Source organism: Mytilus edulis, chromosome 12 (genome assembly GCF_963676685.1).
Source record: "Mytilus edulis chromosome 12, xbMytEdul2.2, whole genome shotgun sequence".
Taxonomy (NCBI): Eukaryota; Metazoa; Mollusca; class Bivalvia; order Mytilida; family Mytilidae; genus Mytilus; species Mytilus edulis.
In genome coordinates, this window is record NC_092355.1 from 44,773,889 (window position 1) to 44,791,010 (window position 17,122).

Sequence of the window (17,122 nt, forward strand, 5' to 3'; positions counted from 1 at the left end):
TCAATTTAGCCAGCTATTTGAGTATTTTAAATTGCCTTTCTTTCATTCACAAAATATATTAGACTGGTAATAATACCACAAACCTTTTTGTTGTATATCTATATCTTTTTATCGTGTATTACGGTAATCAAAGATAAATGGATTACGGAGATAGGAGGATGTTCCGGCATCTTTCTGTATATTAGGATAAGCAGTTTATCTCGCAAAATCCCACGCGAATTGAAAGAAATGAATGAAACCGATTTTGTAATCTTCTTATTATAACTTCTATACAAACGTTTTAAGATAAAAGAAGTCAATATAAGTTGTAATAACTTGGCAGGTGAAAAGACTGCTTATTTTTGTTTATATTATTGGTTGGATTATTTTCCTCGTGAGATCATTTACGTGCTTCATGTGCGCGAAAAGTGTCTTCTGAATAAATGGTAAAAATTCTCATCAAAATTTAAAAACTTTCGACATTCGTGTAAACATTATGTATAAATTATATATCATTGAAACTATTTATAGTTTTCTTGTGGATACAAAATTAGCTCATTCGAATAAGGAGATGTGATATGATTTCCAAATGAGACAAAAATAGACACGGCAAAGGGAATAGGTGGAAAAACAGTTTCTTTTGTACCTGGAATTCTTCCTTTGGTCATTACAAAAAAAAACCAAGTTATTCCGCTTGCTTGCTTGTTTGTTTGTTTGTTGGGATTTAAAGCAATGCATTTGATTTACATTCGAATAATTTCATAGTGGAAATTTATTTGCAGAGAAACTGGATTGCTCCGACTAAATCAGACATTTTTCGACAAAATTCAGGACTTACAATATATATATATATATATATAGATTTTTCTTTGCAAAATTTGACTTGATTATGTTAAAAATCTTCACCATAGGGCTACTAAACTAAAGTAATTAAATAATTTTGGCAGACTATCTTAAATCAATTACTCATCGATCTCGTCATTCTGATAATCGAGGGATAATAATCTATAAGAGATAAATGAAGTCATTACACTGATCATAGCTAGTCTTTTAACGTGTAAAATAGCCTCTTTTCAATTGGACCAAGGAGTTCATATAACCTCCTTGATTGGACTTAATACACTTGTAACACAAATTGCGACTTCCAGTTTTCGAATAAGCTGTGATAATAAGTTGAACTCACACATTTTGGCAACCTAAGAATTTTACTGTACGTATATACAACTGTAATGTAAAAGCAATGTTTCGTAATCATATTTCGTCTTGGCTTAAACATATTTCCCCCTAAAAAGCATACAGAAAAAGAAAATTTTAGTAGCCAAAATTGCGTATTTTCAACCCTGTTAGAACTGAGCAAATAATTATAATAATACATTATGATGGTTTTCTCGAAAAACCAGGTTTAAAATCTTACTGTCGAATTATTGAATGAGGTAAATTCCGTTACATCCCAAACCCCCTGAAACAGGCCTCCACCGACAGGAGTTTAAGAGTGACCAAAGCTTACTGCATCTTGCGGTTAGATAGTCCTTGTTCAAATCCATGCAATGTAGATTATATAAGCCTACGCTCCATGTGAGTGTTTTTTTTTCAACAGTATATATACACATCTGTTGGCACTGGAGCGTACAACACTACTGGCTTGTCCACCCTAAGGTGTGGATACATAAATTTATAAAAAAAAAACCACACATCTACAAATGCAGATTACACAGATAAGCATTTGGGATTGACTATTTGTAAAATATTTAATACAATTATACATGACTGGCAGTAGTATTTTTTTCGAAACCAAATAGTTTTAGTGCATTAATTTATACAACGATATTGTTACCTAGTCTTTCTCTTTACTATTATTAATTTTCGAAAGCATCATGTTTGTTCACAGTTATATAATAAATCTTGTAGTTATTCAAATGCTTATTTTGTTTATTGTTTTGTATCAATGTTTTTGTCTGGTATACTTGAAACATATACATCTCTTATCTTTGTTTATTTTCTGACATGTACTGCCGTTTAAATAAAGAACTGAGACAGTTACAAATACCAGAGTCATCCGATTGAATTTTTATGAGTACTACGATTGAAACTATCTATGTTCTTTTTCTTTTTTTTTCTGTTTGTGTGTGTAATTTGGTTCCTGCTGTCATACGAATAAATGCCGTCTTCATTCATCCAATGGAATGGCTAGTTTGTAGAAGTATGGTCATGTGGATTTTTTTCAACCAGTAAAATAAAACAAAGCTAAAGAGTTGAGCGTTCCAAGTTCTGTGAGATGTATAAATACACAGCCACGTTCGGTTGAAATTGAAATCCGAAGTCTCTTGAAGAGAAGGTGCAGCGCTCTCTGTAGGTTAAAAAAACGGAATAAATGTTTTAGAACGCTTTGGATGTCGAAAGATAAATGGCCTAATGCTCTAGGCAAAATGTCTGTACTATTAAAATCCCCTCCTTTTCGAATTGCAGGTTTTCGTTTGTTTATGTGTTACATATTTTTTTTTTCATTTTCTGTACATAAATTAGGCCGTTAGTTTCTCGTTTAAATTGTTTTACATTGTCATTTTTTTTTATAGCTGACAATGCGGTATGGGCTTTGCTTATTGTTGAAGGCAGTATGGTGACCTATAGTTGTTTGTTTCTATGTAATTTGGTCTCTTGTGGAGATTTGTCTCATTGGCAATCATGCCACATCTTCAAGGCTTTTTATTTTTTTTATAGATACCACAAAAGGGGATATATTCCTCGATACTCTAAATATCAACACTACAATGTTAAATCTGCAAATTGCGCGCCGAATTCGAACTCATGCTATATCCAAACAGACAGACTTCAAAGTATTGTGACAGCTGCTGTTGATGGAGCGGATAAACAGAGTATTCAGTGTTTCAGCGTCCACCCGAAGATATAACTAAACGCAGATTTTCTTAAATTCAAATCCGGGAAGTTTTGAAAATTTGCCAAATTCCTAGGTTTGCAACTTTCACTAAAGAAATTATCCATACACGGTTTAGGAGGGGTTTTTTTTATTTTGAGAAAATGGTCAAAAATGAAAAAAAAGTAAATCAAAATCGTCATTTAATGTCAATAAGGAATTACCTTACAACATTAATTTGACAAAATGGACACTAGGCAGAAGTTGAAATACTGAACCTTTCTGTCTCTGCCAGGTTTTCTTTTTTATCCTTTTTAATCCATGTTGGTTGGAGAGCGGGATCCTCGTACACAATTGTAAACCATATACCCAAAAATGATTGCGTCAAGACTAATTTGCTTTTATCTGGCTCATGTAAGCTAAAACGGGCACATAATAGTAAACAATGTTAAACTTAACAATGCAAAAGTATACAAAAATATGAAGATGGATGAAGTCTGCGTAATATCTTTAACGGTATCATTTTTAGCTCACCTGACCTGAAAGGTCAAGTGAGCTTTTCTCATCACTTGGAGTCCGTCGTCCGTAAACTTTTACAAAAATCTTCTCCTCTGAAACTACTGGACCAAATTTAACTAAACTTGGCCACAATCATCATTGGGGTATCTAGTTTTAAAATGTGTGGCGTTACCCTGCCAACCAACCAAGATGGCCGCCATGGCTAAACATAGAACATGGGGTAAAATGTAGATTTTGGCTTATAACTCTGAAACCAAAGCATTTAGAGCAAATCTGACATGGGGTAAAATTGTCTATTAAGTCAAGATCTATCTGCCCTGAAATATCGGACAATCCGTTGTTGGGTTGCTGCCCCAGAATTAGTAATTTTAAGGAAATTTTGCAGGTGTTGGTTATTATCTTGAATATTATTATAGATAGAGATAAACTGTAGACAGCAATAATGTTCAGCAAAGTAAGATCTACAATAAGATAAACTGTGAACAGCAATAATGTTCAGCAAAGTAAGATCTACAAATAAGTCAACATTACCAAAATTGTCAATTGATCTCTTAAGGAGTTATTGCCCTTTATAGTAATTTTTTAACAATTTTCATAAATTTTTAGAAACTATTTTCCACTGTAATTACTGGGCCAAGTTCATTATAGATAGAGATAATTGTAGCAACAAGAATGTTCAGTAAAGTAAGATCTACAAACACATCATGATCACCAAAACACAATTTTGTCACAAATTTATCTGTGTCCATTGTTTAATATGCACATAGACCAAGGTGAACGACACAGGCTCTTGAGAGCCTCTAGTTCTTCGTGTATCTTTATTGATCTCCGAATCCGACAATCGTTTTTGTTTGATTTGATTTAATGTTTCTATCTTCTGTACTGTTTTTGCACTTATTGTCGACCATTTTCTTTAATATTATCAATATTGCAATGTACGTACAGATTTACTTAGTAAATGCAGATACTTAGAATGAACAAAATAGTGAAAGCAATCATATTCACCTAACATGTGTATGTATCTATAACCCCACACGTAGTACTTTATACTATACCAGACAAAAATATTTACATGCCTCATTTCATTAGATCATCATAAAATAAAGTCTTCATCAAAAATACAACTGATGCAGACATGAAAGAAGATTTAATGTTAGGTGGTTCTCTATTAAATTCTAGTTTAAAAGGAACGGACATGAAACTAAGAAAATATTATTAGCAGTTGTTGTCTTTTGTAAAATATCAGCTTTAGTTTGGTTTCTAAATAATTTTTCTTTGAGTACAATTAAGTTTAGACATATCTGATAGCAACCATAAACATCATTGACTTGTATAGTATTCTCTTTTTCTCTTTTTTTCTTTAGTTACGCATTTGACCATAGACAAATGAACTGCATTGTACTACATGTATACATATGTTGTTTTATTTTGATAATTCTTCTCTGACTTGTTGATCGTCAGTTGTTTGTTATTTAAATATAGATGGGATAAAAAGCAAAGCACATCAGTACACAATGGATCTACTTAAACTAAAAACGGGAGACACCATGAATTTGTCAGCAGGAAGAGACATCTAGATGACAGTATACAGTCTTTAAAAAAGGCGATTGTTCAAACAATATGTTAAACAAAAAGTCGTCCCGAATCCCTCTCTTAAAAGTGCAGATAGATTTGAAAACAAAAAATAATCAAAGATTAATTACCAACATCCAATCATTCAAATAACGAACATTTATATATGATAAATGTTATCTACTGACGAAGTTCTTGACTTGGAATAGTACTTCTTTGTTATGGTAATTTTTAAAGGAAAAAGAAGCCTGCTATCATGGAAAAAGTAGCCTGATATCATGGAAAAAGTAGCCTGATATCATGGAAAAAGTAGCCTGATATCAAGGAAAAAGTAGCCTGGTATCATGGAAAAAGTATTCTGATATCATGGAAATTTTAGCCTGATATCATGGAAAAGTAGCTTGATATCATTGAAATTGTAGTCTGATATCACGGGAAAAGTAGCCTGATATCATGGAAAAAGTAGCCTGATATCATGGGGAAAGTAGCCTGATATCATGGGAAAAGTAGCCTGATATCATGGAAAAAGAAGCTTGATATCATGGAAAAGGTAGCCTGGTATCATGATCAAATCTCTTCCTCGATTCGGTACTGTCGAGCAGTGAGTCAGGACCCTAGCCTGGAAAGAAAAGCTATATGTTGATATCACATGCTCATCTCACAACATACAATTACCATCTTGTTCTTTGTTAGTTCGTCCGTTGTTCCAACAAAACTTTTCGTCACACTGTTCTCAAAAACAACTGCAAAAAAAATAAAATTAGTATTTGGTCAAAGGCTTCATAGTGATTGGTTGATACGTATAAGCACTTTTCGGAAAAGTCGCATATATGTTAAATCATGAACTTGAAACTTTGTTACATAAAACGTAAAATCACAAAAATACTGACTCGGAAATTCGTGGAAAATTCAAAAAGGAAAGTCCGTGATCAAATGGTAAAATCAAAAGCTCAAACACATCAAACGAATTGATGACAACTGTCATATTCCTGACTTGATACCGGCATTTCGTATGTAGAAAATGGTGAATTAAACCAGGTTTAATAGCTAGCTAAACTTCTCACTTGTATGACAGTCGCATAAAATTCCATTACATATATTGACAACAATGTGTGAACAAAACAAACAGACATAACAGGTAAAAATGTCAATGATATAGGGGCCGGTTTACTGCAGTCAACTTTGTGTTACAATCTAAATCACTGAATGTATATTCATAAACATAAACCATGGCAAAATAACACAATGATGGGATGTATAAGTACAGAGCCACGTTATATTTCGCTAAAACTATTAAGCATGATTATTTGAAGTTTGTGGAACAGTGAAGAGTTGGAATATTAGTCGCTTTTTAATATCCCAGACACCTACTCACTGTTTTAAACCTAAGCCCCAGTCACACTCACGTTTTACAACGTTTTGAACCAAAATGTCCAGTTATTTTGAAAGCTAGGTTTTACTAGGTTTGTGCTACGTTCTTATCACATTTTGCTACGTATGAGTACGTGTTGACCCACATTTCCTAAACGCATTGATACGTTACGATACGCAGTTAATAGTACGTTTTGTTACGTTCCGCTGAGCTTTGATATGTATTTACTAAGTTTCTACTTCGTTTCAATTTTCGCTACGTTTGTTGTTGAATTTTCAAAACATACGGGGCAGGTCCCGTTTTGAACAAAGGATCACTACGTTTCGATACACTTCGTTACGTATATTACCCTGCGCGTACGCTTTCAATACGTATTAGAGCTTTCTTACAAATTGACGAAAGGTACGTATGCTTGACGAATCATACGTAAGACTCGTTTTAGGGATCCTTTATTTTGACATATCTAAATAATAGTCATGGAACTTCGGACACTGATTATCATACATGCCACGACAATTATTAAGTTGGGTTTTTCTTGAGATATATTAAGGACTTCGGGACGTACGATAGGTTAAAATATGATACCACCAGATCAGAGGAGATAACACTTCAAAATATCCTAAATATAGAGTAGTCAGACGAAAATATTTCCCCTAATAGACTAAAAACCGGCCCCTCCCTTACTCTTCAATATTTCAATGTTGCACTGTTTAACCTACAAAAAATGTCAAAGCAAATACATTGTCTTCTTCCCTTACAGAAAAATAAGAAAAATCAAAACACAAATACTTCCTTGATTCAAAATTTACAACGCTCAAAATAATAAAATGAAAATGAAGAAAAAAAGATGATCTTCATACTATGCCATATGCTGGTGCTCGTTTAATAACTTTTGAATAATCGCCTCCCCCTGATAATATTCATTGCCACCCCCCCCCCCCCCACCCCCACCCCCCCCCCCCCCTCCTTAAGGTGTCGGAGCAATGGAAAGGTTTGTTTTAGCGTATAATTACGTTTTGCCTATAGTCCTGAACATCCATGAACTATTAGACACTGGACGATAAGTGACAACTTCGCGTCTATCTTCCAAACATGTGTACTGTTAAATCGTCATTATAAAATGCACAATATATATGGTGCAAAATTGTAGATTTATTTTCTTGATATACAAAATCTGTTTTTCTAGATTTATTCAACATTACTTTTTAAAAACATTGTAGCATCATTTTTTTTTTTTAGCAAATCTCGATATTCCACTTTGACAATTTGCTGAAAGTGAACTATAAAAAATAAAAATAAATGTGAATCTTGTCGTTAAATTTAGACTAACGTAGTTCAATGCTAATCGTGAAACTCGTGCTTAAAAAATTCCCGCGGAAATGTGTGTACTCGTGGTTTACGTAAGTAACGTATCGGACGTAAGTGTATTTGACACTATTTTTCTCTGTTTGATTATATTAAAATCGTGTATTATTTACGATATTATTATTTTTGAAAATAAACTTGATTTAGAAAAGAATGCTGTTTTACTGGATAAAACAAAGACCTTTTTAACTGTTATTGTGGAAATGAAATACGTGCTCCCTTTCGTTCGTTCGTACCTTTCGTCAATTTGTAAGAAAGCTCTAGTAAAACGTAGCTCTTGAAACGTGACAGTGTGACTGGGGCTTTATTAGTATACCCTTTTAAGCTTTATACTTATTCATATACAAGTTGACCCTTTACTTATTAGTATACCATTTGACTCTTTTAATTAGCGAGGGCCCTCATGGGGTTTTTGATTATGTGATTACTTGGCCGTTTTTTTAATGATTATTTGATTATTAAGCCAAATATTTCATGATTATTTGATTACCTAGGACTGTATTTTTAGTTTATGATTATTTGATTACTAAAGATAAGCAAATATTTAATGATTATGTGATTATATTGGCAAACAAATGGTGATTATGTGATTACTAGGACCCCCCCATGAGGGGCCTCATTAGCGATATACAATTGACTCCTTAAATGCATACTGTTTGACCCTTTACTTATTTGTATACCATGTAAGTATTTTTTTGAATTTAAGACAATTTGCCTGTTTAATTATAAGCAATGTACCATTAAATTCATTTCTTGTTTAAACTATTTGACTCGAATAAGTTTATCATTTGACAGTTTAAAATGCCATATTGAAGTTTCCCACCTTTTCCCTAATTCCATTTGATGTTCAATAAATAGTCTGCATTTCAGTGGAACTTAAGAATTTTTTACACGAACCTTTTGATACCACTGCAGACCGGTTTTAAGGACCGAGATAAAACCTGCTATGACAACGAACAAGAGTTCAAATCATTACATGGGGCCAAGGATGAAATGGTACTTGAATTAAGATTTTTATCTTTTCTGGTGTCTGTAGAGTTAAAAGTTCAGTTTGGAAAGGCTTGTTTACATCTTTTTCATGTCGTGACACAGAAGAACTTGTAGTTGGTCTGACCCTAAACTAAACTTATAGCTGCACATTCAGAAGTTGTTCCCACAATATAAATCAGAGTCCATAAACTAAACTTATAGCTGCACCTTTAGAAGTTGTCCCTACAATAGAAACCAGAGTTTAGGAACTGCTTCTAGCAAGTCTTCTTTCCAGAAGGGTAAAGGAGTCCATTCGTCAGAATTATAATATATATGTAGAGGTATAGTCACCAGAAATATGAGATTATAGCAAATGAAAGCCAACCTGCCATAAAAGACAGCAAGTTTAAATGATACTACTGCAGAACAATACAAAAACATTGGTATCATTTTCTGTCATATTTTTGCCGTTAACATATCACTGTACAGAAAATTACAGATTAAGCAACATGCAAACCCATCAAGAAACCCAATTGAAATCATGTACATATTGTGCCGGGATAGGTCATCAAGTCCAACTACATTAATCTCATTGATCAGTTACATCAGACAATGGCGGGCCAGTAAATGTATTTTGTCTAACCATGAGAAAGTGGAAAACTTCAAGTTCTCTGAACACAAAAAAAAAAATAGCAAACACACCGAACTGCGAGGTAAATTCAAAACGGAAAGTCCATAAACAAATGACTATATCAAAATCCAAAAAACACATCACACGAATGGAGAACAACTGTTATATTCCTGACTTGGTCGATTGAACCTGCATGGTTTTAAAGCTAGCTAAAACTCTCACTTGTATGACCGTCGCAAAAAAATACATTAAATTGAAAACAACGTGCGAACAAAACAAACATATTAAGGTAAAAATGACAAAAATACAGTAGTGAACATACATTGTTCTACAATCTTAATCAATGTAAAAACAAACAAAGACGTCAACAAAGAACAAGCAAAAACGAAAGACAAAAATACAAACAATTACCATACGGCATGATAACACAACGACATAAGAAGGGATATGTAAGTACAGAGCCACGTCAAATGGATAAAACCAAAATATACACTTAACAATACAAGTAATGATGTATACTAAGGCAAATAAAAAAACACGATATGACTGCTTGTGTCTACTTCGAGGTACAAGTCTAAAAATGAAGCAGAGGAAGCCGTGTCTGTTTAATTTATAGTTCTGGAGGATATATTTACCCAATCTATAACGTTTAGAGTGTTAATGGAAAGAACATCATCAAAATTATCACTTGAGCTAGAACTAACCATATTTCCTTTAATATTCGACACCACGAACAAATCACTAGTTTGCATATCCCAGACCAACTTACAACCCAAAATTACCTAAATATACGAAAATATTTATTGGATATTTCACTGAACCAAAATGAGGTTCTATGTGTTGGATCACAACACACCAAATGTCCTACTATAGTATTCTCTGGTTATGTGACTTCCTTGGATCTACTGGAAGTGGGCTTTTTAAAACTACCACTCTTTCATATCGCTATTTATATTTTTTTCAGTTCACAGCTATCTAATAGGACTAATCAGCTATAAATATCATTTTTACAGAATTAAAGACTCTTGTGTATCTTTTGAAAGATATAAGGGAAATTACAAGTAAACATATGAGATAATAGCTTGTACATCAGAAAGTATATACCCTTAATCTATGGCCACACGACAACTTACGCTCAGTTGTGAGAAATAAGATAGTCTATCTTCGCAATGTAGCTATTCTAATTTTTGGTAAACGACTCTACCGTATTATCAACCTTAACACCACCTATATCCGGGAGATGACCTCGTGTTTGAACAACCTCGATTTGCTAGTCACCTATGTTTGATTTGTTATCTTATCAAATTTGCGGGTGATTTTTGACATGTCACTGGTTATAATTAATCTTATTCTGACTATACTTGATCTCTGAACGGTGCTCGTAGTAAACAAAGGTCACTTTGAAAAGCAATGTTTACTAACTCGCCTATCAGGGATTTTGTATTATTTGGACATATTTCAAATTAAGATAAAGCGTACAAATGAAAACGAGCTAACTTTAAATAACCAATTTTGAAAATGGAGTTACAATTGAAACGAGCGAAACTATGGTGTACTATTGAAAGAAATTACGGTCTCCAGTCTATAACGTTGTTGTTTAAAAAGAAATAAATCTAAATAGAATTGTAATCGATCTTACGGACTACGGACCAAAGTAGCCATTCTTCATACTTGTATTTGTACAATCGCCATTAATCAGTTGTCCAAATAGTGATATATTGTCTTGATAGAAAAACTAATGACGTCATCAAAACTCTGTTAACATTAGATTTCAATCAATTTAGCTAAATTAAAGAATTGTGTCAAAAGTTAATTGTTAGTTTTAAGAAAGTACATATGTCTTGTTTTAAGCAGTTTGTAATGCTAAACATAAGTTCTAATTTCTAACCACAGCACAATGAATATGTCAAGTTATTTACTGCAATTGTAAAACTGCAGACTTTACCAGAGCGATTTTGTGCTGACGGAATCATTTTTTTGTGATATTGATTAGTGGCCAGGACGGGTTACTTAATCTTTTCCTAATATTTCCCTGATTAATTCTTTGGTTTAGAATCTTTGAATAAAGTTTCCAATATACCCATTATCATTGTGGGCATGTCTTTTATTCGTTTCTCGAATCCTTTGTCGTCCTTCAACAATGGTCAAGAGCTATAAATCTGCACCAAATTGTAAAATACTCCCATTAAAATTTAGTATCAAAATACGGTGTGTGTTCATAATCAGATATTAAAATATATGTTTATACAGATTTGAGATAGCTAGTACGATAAAAATTAAGTTCAATACAGTTATAAATTATCTAATGTATCACTTTCAATGAGATTTGTGTATCGAACACTTCTCTATCAGATACCAAGCCACGAGGAGTATATTCAAAGGCTATATCTATATCGGCCCTGATAGTAGGATGATAACTCTCCATACCAACTGGTAGCATCTTATCCCAAAGACTAATTAATAAACACCCATATATCTTTGCTAATGTGTGAGTTTTGTGATAGGTTGTCAGTTATTTATGATAATTTCAAGTATGTGGTATCCACAATTCCGATAAAACGTGCATTGAAATTTTTATTCCATGTGTACGTTGACTGTCGTATAAGCTTTATATGTATATATTTTAGAACTGAATAAGGTGTTGCCGAATATTAAGAATTGAAAATATATATTTCTTATATTTCTAAGATTGTGGGTATTTATCATATTAATATTATTTAATATATTTTTTTAAAAAGGGGGGGGGGGGGGGCTTTAAAGCATCTGCCCATTTGATTATGGATATTTATCTAATATAACTTCCAATAATGATAATGGTGCCAATTTTTTCGTTTGTTAAAGGTTAAACAAACAAAAAACATGCAAGCTAGGTTTCATAAATAAAGCAAATTTCAAATTTCTTTAAAAAAAAAAAGGAACAAAAAACGTAAAATCATTTTACGCATCAAATAGGCGTGTAAAGAATATAGATAATAAAGCATGTTACCAGCATATCTCTTACCAAGCTACAAAATAAGAAGTAAACAAAATTTTACAGATATGCCTGTCCATTTGAATGGATGATTTATAATACTCGAGTAGTTTGAGGGGTGTATATCAAAACTTTTTATAAAAACAAATGTCAGAGGATTCAATCAACGAATCGTTAGGGGAGCATATAAAAAAACACCCCTTTATTAAATCTATATTTCCGTTGAATTTTGTACTCTCTAAAATTGATATGGATATTTTTATGTAAAATCAGTCAGAAAAAATATGATTTTAATGTAAAACTATGATAAAGCACAGCGTTTCTAATCGGTTTTATGTATGTATCAGAAAAAGAAAATACACCCTTCCTCGCGTTCGTATATTTAGATAAAGGTTGTTCTATATAAGAAACGGAAATATAAAAATATATACAAACCACAAATTTGACCACAATTTTCGATTCGGTCCTAATCAATTTAATGGAAATAAGTTTCAATGCATAATGATTTTTATGATTCAGGAAAAACTGACTAAACTTAATTATTACTGTTTTGTTCATACTTAGTATGTCTCCAATATGATACGTATCAAATGTGTGTAATGAATACGAAACCGATAATTTATAAAGATGTGAATGATGTTTTGTTTCTTCTGTCTAAAAAGTCCTTTATTGTTTATACAATTAAAGTTTCTTGCGAAATACTTGCATGCTAACAAACAATACTGCCTCTTACTGCTTGTAACATTGCTGTTGAATTAAAAAATAATAATTATAATGATACTTAAGTTGTAATAATAATAATAATACTAATAATAATAATAATAATAATAATAATAATAATAATAATAATAATAATAATAAATAATAATAATAATAATAATAATAATAATAATAATAATAATAATAATAATAATAATAATAATAATAATAATAATAAAATAATGATGATAATGTTTTGTTTGTCATATATTGTATACATTTTCGTTTGCCAAGCATGTATACAGTTCTTGCAAATGGGCTATATCTTTTTGCAAATACAGTCATTTATTCATTCATTTTAAAAAACCCTAAAGTAATATGAAATATTAAATTTTCAGATTTTTTAAAATCATATATATATTTTACATTTTTAAGTTAAGTTGAGTGTTGTTTTTTGTTTGTTTGTTCTTTTAATGTAAGTTTTGATAATCTACATTTCTGGTTTTAACAATATGCATATAATATAAACCAACCACCCGCCTTATTCGTGTGCCTACATGTCTTAGGTTTGGAACCAAGTCAGTGCGCGTGGTTGTCATATCTAAAAGTCTTTGTTACTATATTTTAAGAAATTGACGTTGTTGGCAGATTTTTGATTGACTTCAATCTTACTTATAGATTCGGGACGACCTATAAAGTTTGACATATCGTCAAGAATACTGTCTACTGTTCTAAACTTGAATGTTGACTGCACATGTAATAGTATGATGTCTTTTGTTTATTTTCTTGGGTTGCTGCTTAATGGATGTTTACTCCACATATCATCATCATTACTGCTTATATATTGAAGAAGAAGAAAGTAAAGATAAAAAAAATCTTCGGGAAAAATTCATAAGCTTGATTTTGTTGACAAACTGAACTAACTCTATATCAATGTTGGCATCATTTAATGTAAGAGATCGTATACAAAATACATACATTTAACATATAATAAGGTAATAAAATGTTGATCACCTTGTATACTTGACCTCAATTGAACACATAAATTATTTGACATTACGGTGGTCAACAAAGGAGTCATACGGAATCTATTTTATATTATTGGTAGAGCAAGGTAACAACGGAATGCCTTTCCGGAGCTGTCAACGGTCATGTTCGGTGACCATCGTGATATACACGGCTGCAGTCCACTTCAAACAAAATTTCCTTAAAGCTAAAATCATAGTAAACAATCCCCCACTTTATTTTGGACACCTAATGAGTTTGTCCCTTCCCAAATAGAGAACATTCCCACATTTTGAATTGTTGTTACAAATTTTGAATCCACCAAATAGACTTGAAAGAATACCAGATGTTTCAATAATTTATTCCCCATGATTAATAATTTACTTATTTCTTTTACAAAAAAAATAAACAAATATGTTCAAATAAGTTATTTTACTTATAAAATGAAATGTCATCTAATTTATCTATAAATACACGAACATACGTATTATAGTTTTATTAGAAGGTTTTATAACTCAGTGTTTTTAAATTCGTATTCTAACATCAACATAAAAGATGTGAACATTATTTAATCGTCGTTGTGATACCAAAATCTTCACCAAACCACATTGTGTTCTGCTCATTTTATTGTGCCATAAGTATAGTTATTCTTGGACCTCTCAAATTCCGACAGAATGAAGATATGCTAATAGAGGCGCGTTTATTTCAATGTGCGAGTTTTATAAATACGAAGCCAAGTCTTGTATAGGAAAAGGGAAGGGACATCCATTGCCTATTTGGGAAATAGCAATGCACGTAAAGAATGTTCACTAATGAGCCTGGTTTGGTTTTTGCAATGAGACTTTAGGCCAGTTTGCACTTTGCAGTCACTGTTCTTCATGTCCTAATGGTATAGACATGATTTCTCATGAAGATCCAGATTTTGCCACTTTAACGAATCTTTCTATAGGTATATGCATGTACCAGTTGCCACTGGACGTCAAGCAAACAAAACTCAATCCGTCTTTAAGAGTATACATCGGTATTAAGATGTATTAGTGTAGATGAATTTTAGCAAAAGTATATGCATAATTGTGTTATTCAAAAGTAATTAGTGTATTCATGCATCGTTGATGATTCTTTGTTTTCTGGTTATTGCAAATAGATGTTTTTCCCTGAATTTCATAAAACCTTTGTCTTTGTTGTTTTTGTTTTGTTTAGTTTTATTGTTACACAGTAAGTGTTTTTCACATCAAGTTTTTATCAAATTAAAGCCTTGCAATACTATCATTACTATAAGGATTATCTTAAGAGTAAACACTTTAACTTAAACAGGTAAAAATTAAAGACATTATTTGTTCTTTATCAAAAAGTCAACAGATTTTAGTAAAAACCAATATATAAAACACTTAATCCTAGTTACAATTTTGATACAGAAAACAATTGGTCTTTTTGTGCATTTTTGGAGTATCATAAGCGACAAAAACCTTTTAAAGGCGCCAGTAATTGCCGGACCGCAGTCGGGTTCTTGTTCTGCCTGTCAAAATTCACAATAGGTTAAAACAAAGGCCAAAGATAATATTGTGTAAGCAGATAACGTATTACTGCGTTCATTCATGTTTTAAAGAAAGATAATGAACAATTAAATGTACCAAGGAGGAAGGCACCCTTTCAAACAATAGAATAGTTCACCACCAACGAATTTATTCTGTCGGTCAACAAGGAGTTTTATATTACCCGAAACAGATACAAATAAAAAGTAAATGGAATCACTCAAAAAGAGTATATTACGGACATGTTACATGTTTCGTTGAGCTCTGCAATCATGTCTTTCTGTTCTCGTGGACGATTTCACACCGAATAACTCCATTTGTGTAATTTAACATTTGTAATTCACAACACGATGGGTGGCACATGTAGAACAAGAACCACGTACCAATCCGTACATACCTGAGTTACCACTTAAATTGTTTTACTTTAATTATTTATTGCATTGTTTGTATACTATACCTATTTATATTATATTTTTTTTTCTTTTGATCTATTGTTATCTATCCTCTGAAAGTCACAGCACTGTATATTCATTGTTTTCACTATAGTTTTTTGTTAATATTCATCATAATTTTTAACGATGTATATAATAACGGAAACAACCTCTTAATGTGATAAAATGCGCCAATTAAAATTCTTTCAAATTACCATGACATTAGTGTGACCTGAAAGTATCGGATCTTCTTTATTGTTTTCGATAACCTAAGCTTAAATTCCGTGTTTTTTCGAGAGTTATCTGTATGTAATCCCTGCATTGACCTACTCACCTTTACGTAATTCAACTGCAAACAATCGACGCTAAAACAGAGATATCTCCCTACTAAAAAGCATTTTCAGATTACCAAATAGTTTCATAATCTGTATTTTGAACATAAAGTGTTATCAAATTGTCAAACTATTAGTCGTTCTGCAAGATAAACGCCATCAAAATTATCTTAAGAGTCTCGATGAAGTATTTTACATACACTACAATCAAAACCCATGTGTATTTATGACAGATATGCAAACATATCTCTTTTAATGTCCCTTCGTCTGTTTCCTCGTTGGCTATATAATTTACTATGTTTATATATAGCATCAAAACATCACTACTGGGGTCTATCTTGTATTTATTTTTCCGATTATAATTGTGTGAAAAGAAAAATTACAAGATTGACCCTTATTCTTAATATTTCTATACAATTATATTTATTTAAAAGTAAATTTAAGACTGTGACCCTTTCTGTAGGTTTAGTATTTGTACAGGGAAATAGATTTAAACTTGTGAGGTAAAACAAGCCTACGTCAGTTTTCAACTTGCGTACGCTGCACAATTTCATTAAAACGTGTATTGTCGGCAGCCATGATAATCAATTGAAAAGAACTAAGGGAACAACCTTTAACTTCAAGAGGAATTTGGATTATGGGTTTTTGTTTGAGTCAGAATTTTATTTTCTAGATTTTCGACGCTTGTCATCTGCATGGGTTGACAACAATATTTTTTTTTTATCAAAAGGGGATCAAAATATTTCTTTAGGAAAAACAACTATACCAATTACACCCCCCCCCCCTTTTCAAACGTTCTATAATTCACTGGAAGTTGTATATTTTGGGTTTTATTTTGTTTTGAACTCCGCATTATGGTAACATGTACTCGTT